This window comes from Bos grunniens, chromosome 1 (genome assembly GCF_055505025.1).
Source record: "Bos grunniens cultivar Pamir isolate PY7600 chromosome 1, Bosgru_T2T1.0, whole genome shotgun sequence".
Classification (NCBI taxonomy): Eukaryota; Metazoa; Chordata; class Mammalia; order Artiodactyla; family Bovidae; genus Bos; species Bos grunniens.
In genome coordinates, this window is record NC_141165.1 from 36,130,473 (window position 1) to 36,137,349 (window position 6,877).

Genomic DNA, 6,877 nt, shown 5'->3' on the forward strand with positions numbered 1-6,877 from the left:
TCCTCTTCACTTTCTGCCATAAGGGTGGTGTCATCTGCATATCTGAGGTTATTGATATTTCTCCTGGCAATCTTGATTCCAGCTTGTGCTTCCTCCAACCCAGTGTTTCTCATGATGTACTCTGTATATGTTATATAAACAGGGTGACATTATACCACAGAGTACATTGTGCAAAATACCAGAGTGGATGAATCACAAACTGGAATCATGATTGCCAGAAGAAATATCAACAACCTCAGATATGCAGATGATACCATTCTAATGACAGAAAGGGAAGAAGCTAAACAGTCTCCTGATGAGGATGAAAGAAGAGAGTGAAAAATCTGGCTTAAAACTCAACATTCAAAAAACGAAGATAATGGCATCCAGTCCCATCACTTCATGGCAGATAGATAGGGAAAATGTGGAAACAGTGACAGACTTTTTTTCCCTTGGACTCCAAAATCACTGCAGATGGAGACTGCAGCCATGATATTAAAAGACACTTGCTCCTTGGAAGAAAAGCTATGACCAAAGCAGAGATGCCAATTTGCCAACAAAGATCCACATAGTCAAAGCTATGGTTTTTCCAGTAGTCATGTACAGATGTGAGAGTTGGACCATAGAAAAGGCTGAGTGCTGAATAACTGTTGCTTTTAAACTGTTGTTCAGAAGAAGACTCTTGAGAGTCCTTTGGACGGCAAGGAGAACCAACCAGTCAATCCTAAAGGAAATCAACCCTGAATATTCATTGGAAGGACTGATGTTGAAACTGAAGCTCCAATACTTTGGCCACCTAATGTGAAGGACCAACTCATTGGAAAAGACCCTTATGCTGGGAAAGATTGAGGGAAAAAGGAGAAAGGGGTAAGGATGAGATGGTTGGATGGCATCACCAACTGAATGGGCATGAGTTTGTGCAAACTCAGGGAGAAATTGAAGGACAGGGAAGCCTGCCATGCTGCAGTCCGTGCGTCACAAAGAGTCAGACATGACTTAGCTTATGACCAACAACAACATTTATACTGAAGTGTTTGAAATAAAATATCATGATGTATTTGTCCTTCTTGTGGATGGTTTGACAAAATGGAAGTGTGTGTGTTTGTGTGTTTTATAAAGAAATATATGAAGCTAGTTTGCTGCTGCTGCTGCTAAGTCGCTTCAGTCGTGTTTGACTCTGTACGACCCCATAGACGGCAGCCCACCAGGCTCTCCCATCCCTGGGATTCTCCAGGCAAGAACACTGGAGTGGGTTGCCATTTCCTTCTCCAATGCATGAAAGTGAAAAGTGAAAGTGAAGTCTCTCAGTCGTGTCCGACTCTTAGTGACCCCATGGACTGCAGCCCACCAGGCTCCTTGGTCAATGGGATTTTCCAGGCAAGAGTGGGGTGCCATTGCCTTCTCTGATGAAGCTAGTTTAATAATATGTTAATCATACATTAAAGTAAAAGGCTATATGTTTCTGTACTGTTCTTTTTTTCTTTTTGGCTGTGCTGGGTCTTCATTGCTTCATGTGGGCTTTCTCTAGTTGTGGCAAGCAAGGGCTACTCTTCGTTTTCATGTGTGGGCTTCTCACTGCAGTGGCTTACCTTGTTCAGAGCACAGACTCTAGGTGTGCAAGCTTCAGCAGTTGCAGCACATGGGCTTGGTAGTTGTGGCTCCTGGGCTCTAAAGCACAAGGTCAGTTGCAGAGCACAAGCTGAGTTGCTCCACGGCATGTGGCCTCTTCCCAGATCAGGGATCGAAACAGTGTCTCCTGTATTGGCAGGCAGTTTCTTTACCACTGAGCCACCAGGGAAGCCCTGTGTGGTTCTTTTAATTTTCCTATGGGTTGGAAATCACCCCCACAAAAAATTTCTCAACTATTGTAAAAAGGAGGAAAATAAAAATAGATTAATCAACATTAAAATTTATATTTGGGAAAACCAATAGAAAAAACTGTGATTCCTAACTCCCTACTATATCCCCAGTTATTTAGATTTAATTGGTGTGGAATGAAATCAGAAACAATCTATTCCAATTATTCTCAAACAGTTTTGAGAATAACAAGTTTTGACAGTTAATCCTGTGAAAGTAACTTCTAGGCCATATTCACTGCCCTTATCTCTTGTGCTACATTTCTGATGGTCTAAATGATGGATATCTTCAACTGTAGAGTTGTTTGGCCCTTTAAACTTATTATGCCTCAAGATACATTAGTTATCATCTTTCTTTACCATTCGCATTTCTTTCATTCTCTATTCATTGGTTATCTATTTTTCACTAATGACACCTGCATTCTCCCAAGTACCTGAACTCAAATGCATTGAGTCATTTCTTTCCTGCCCCTCCCATCCAGTCAGAATCAGCATTGACATCTCCTCTTCCCATCCCCATTTTCATTACCATCATTCAAGACTTCATTACCTCTCTCACAGAACCATTGCAAGGGTCTCATTGTTGGTTTCTCGCTTCTGTTAAGCCCCTTCTCCAATCAGTGCTATGAACTACAACCAGAGTAAGCTTCCAAACAGAAAAGTGGAACTGTTAGTCACTCAGTCATGTCCACCTCTTTGCAACCCCATGGACTGTAGCCTTCCAGGCTTCTCTGTCCATGGGATTCATCAGGAAAGAATACTGGAGTGGATAGCCATTCCCTTCTCCAGGAGATCTTACCAACCCAGGTATTGAACCTGGGTCTCGTGCACTGCAGGCAGATTCTTTACCATCTGAGCCACCAAGAAAGCCCAAAACCATGCCTTGAAAACAACAATAACAGCAGAGCTTTCCTTTATTCCCTGATACCTACTAAATTATATTAAAACTGTATTTCATAGTATTTAAAATTCTCCGTTGTTTTATTCTGAGTAAAAATGTCAGGTTTATTCTTTAGGGACATACCTTATATCTGAGTGAAAATCCAGATCTGCCTTTTTATGATCTGTACCCATATTGAAATTGTTTTTTGCTCATTAATACCTTCCTCCAAAACCGCTTCTTCAATGACATACTTCTTCCTTCTAAACCCTCCAGTTATCCCCTTTTGATTAATTCCCAGAATATTTCATTTGTATCAAACCTGCTTTTCTAATCTCTAAAATAGAAAGCTGAGATCTTGCTTCAGAGGAACCTCAGAATAGATTCTTCATTTGATGCCTTCTTATATCTCTTGTCTTACTTTCATCTACTCATTTCTGTTCAGAAAAGTGATGAGTTGCATTGCTTACTTGCAATTTCCCAATTTGATCTTTAGTTTTTGGAATTTCTTTTGTGATATTTCCAATGCCAGCAAGGCATTATGCTGGAAAAAACTGCCAAAATGAATCTTTGGCTGAGCACATTCCTGGGCATCTGGTTCACATATACTTCTTAGGTCCAAAAGCTTTCTTAAACTTTTACTATATATATGTATGTATGTATATATATAGTGAAAGTGTTAGTAACTCAGTCATGTCTGACTCTTTTGCAACCCCATAGACTATAACCTGCTAGGCTCCTCTGTCTATGGGATTTCCCAGGCAGAATATTGGAGTGGGTTGGCAAATTCTTCTCAGGGGATCTTCCTGATCCAGGGATCAAACCCGCATCTCCTGTGGCTTCTGCACTGGCAGTCAGGTTCTTTACATTGCGTCACCAGGGAAGCCCTGTATATATAAGCTTATATATAAGCCATATATACAATAAATACAGTTTATATATACTCTGTAAGCTTATTATGAATAGGAAACATCTTATACATTTCTATAGACTATGTAGTATGATTTGCATACATGTTTTTGTTCAATAAATGTATACTGACCTGAATTGAACAAGTGTTTTTTTGTTTTTTTTTTTTAACTTTTTATTTTGTACTGGAGTATAGCCAGTTAATCCAACCAGTTCATTCTGAAGGAGATCAGCCCTGGGATTTCTTTGGAGGGAATGATGCTGAAGCTGAAACTCCAGTACTTTGGCCACCTCATGCAAAGAGCTGACTCATTGGAAAAGACTCTGATGCTGGGAGGGATTGGGGGCAGGAGGAGAAGGGGATGACAGAGGATGACATGGCTGGATGGCATCACTGACTCGATGGACATGAGTCTGAGTGAACCCCGGGAGTTTGTGATGGACAGGGAGGCCTGGCGTGCTGCGATTCATGGGGTCGCAAAGAGTCGGACACAACTGAACGACTGAACTGAACTGATAGCCAGTTAACAATACTGTGATTTCAGGTGGGCAGCAGAGGGACTCAGCCATACATATACATGGATCCATTCTCCGCACAAACTCCACTACAATCAAGGCTGCCACGTAACATTGAGCAGAGATCCACGTGCTATACAGTAGGTCCTTGTTGGTTATCTGGTTTTTGTTTTTTTTTTGACTTTTTATTTTGTACTGTGGTATCGTTCATCAACAATATTATGATCATTTCAGGTGAACAGCTAAGGGACCCAGCCATACATATGCATGAGTCCCTTCTCCACCAAACAAACTTCCCTTCTGTCCAAGCTGCCTCAAAACACTGAGCAGAATTCCAGTAGGTCCTTGTTGATTATCCATTTTAAATATTAATATAACAGTATACACATGTCAATCCCAAATTCCCTAACTATCCCTTCCTCTCATCCTTTCCTCCTGGTAACCATAATGAACAAGTGTTTTTAGTGTTCTGTATAGAATAGTGCTATAAAAATTACAAAAGGAATTATGATTATTATTCTTTATTTCAAAATAAAGTAAAATATTTTCATTTGCAATCACACTCAGTGAGTTATAGCTGAATTCTGTACCAATATGTTAAACTCTGTATCATGGAAGGCATCAGAATGGCAGAACTTGTTAGAAAGGGAGAATGAGAGGTTTATAGAAACTAGCTAGTAAATAAGAAATAATACTGTTTTTTATTAAATTAAACTAGCTTGAAACTGATATTTATTAAAATTTAAATTGATGAATGCTCCAAAGCATACAAATAGAGCTGTAATTCCATCTTGCCATTCTAATGACAATGAAGAACTAAACTAAATGTTCTCTCTCATTTTTTATAATGCTATAACCTTTGGATGAAATTACAGTCTTACACTAAAGTGCATTTGAAGGAGAATATGCCCACCCATATTAAATGTGCTACAGGGAAAAACAGTATTTGCTGTGAATATCTGTATAATTATGTATGCCCTGCTAAGAACATATGTGTTATTGTTCAATCCCTAATGCTGGGATTGTTTAAAATATAAAGGAAAAGAAAAAAAGAGAAAGGTTCTGTTTAATCTTCAAAAAAAGAGAGATGTAGTTCTCTAGAAGGTTTCAAGACTGTGAAATACGTTATTTCTTTTGACAGGACAGTTTTTATTAACATTTGACACTTCCACTCAAAATAAACTATTTTTCTTCTTTATCTTCTGGCCATATTTATAAATTTCATTGAACAAAATGTCAAAAAAGTAAAAAATCAGACAGAAATCAAAATGCAAGTTATAAAGCTACAGAATAGAAAAGAAGCTCTCATCTATAAATGAAAGAGATGGACCAATGAGGAAATCAGTAATTAAAATTATTCTTATCACAATTTCATAACGTAAAGGACTTTTTAAATGAAAATCTCTATTATAAAAGTGAACAGAAATGAAATTGTTTTATCTAAACAAGTTTTTCCATAAGAACAGGATGGAAACCTTATCTTTGACAAAGGAGGCAAGAATATACAATGGAGAAAAGACAATCTCTTTAACAAGTGGTGCTGGGAAAACTGGTCAACCACTTGTAAATGAATGAAACTAGAACACTTTCTAACACCATACACAAAAAGAAACTCAAAATGGATTAAAGATCTAAACGTAAGGCCAGAAACTATAAAACTCCTAGAGGAGAACATGGGCAAAACACTTTCCGACATACATCACAGCAGGATCCTCTATGACCCACCTCCCAGAATATTGGAAATAAAAGCAAAAATAAACAAATGGGACCTAATTAAAATTAAAAGCTTCTGCACAACAAAGGAAACTATAAGCAAGGTGAAAAGACAGCCTTCAGAATGGGAGAAAACAATAGCAAATGAAGCAACTGACAAACAACTAATCTCAAAAATATACAAGCAACTCCTGCAGCTCAATTCCAGAAAAATAAATGACCCAGTCAAAAAATGGACCAAAGAACTAAACAGACATTTCTCCAAAGAAGACATACAGATGGCTAACAAACACATGAAAAGATGCTCAACATCACTCATTATCAGAGAAATGCAAATCAAAACTACAATGAGGTACCATTTCACGCCAGTCAGAATGGCTGCGATCCAAAAGTCTACAAGCAATAAATGCTGGAGAGGGTGTGGACAAAAGGGAATCCTCTTACACTGTTGGTGGGAATGCAAACTAGTACAGCCACTATGGAGAAGAGTGTGGAGATTCCTTAAAAAACTGGAAATAGAACTGCCTTATGACCCAGCAATCCCACTGCTGGGCATACACACTGAGGAAACCAGAATGGAAAGAGACGCACGTACCCCAATGTTCATTGCAGCACTGTTTATAATAGCCAGGACATGGAAGCAACCCAGATGTCCATCAGCAGATGAATGGATAAGAAAGCTGTGGTACATATACACAATGGAGTATTACTCAACCATTAAAAAGAATACATTTGAGTCAGTTCTAATGAGGTGGATGAAACTGGAGCCGATTATACAGAGTGAAGTAAGCCAGAAAGAAAAACACCAATACAGTATACTAACAGCAATGGCAACCCACTCCAGGACTCTTGCCTGGAGAATCCCATGGATGCAGGAGCCTGGTAGGGTACAGTCCGTGGGGTCGCTAAGATTCGGACACGACTGAGCGACTTCACTTTCACTTTTCACTTTAATGCATTGGAGAAGGCAATGGCAACCCACTCCAGTACTCTTGCCTGGAGAATCCCATGGAGGCAGGAGCCT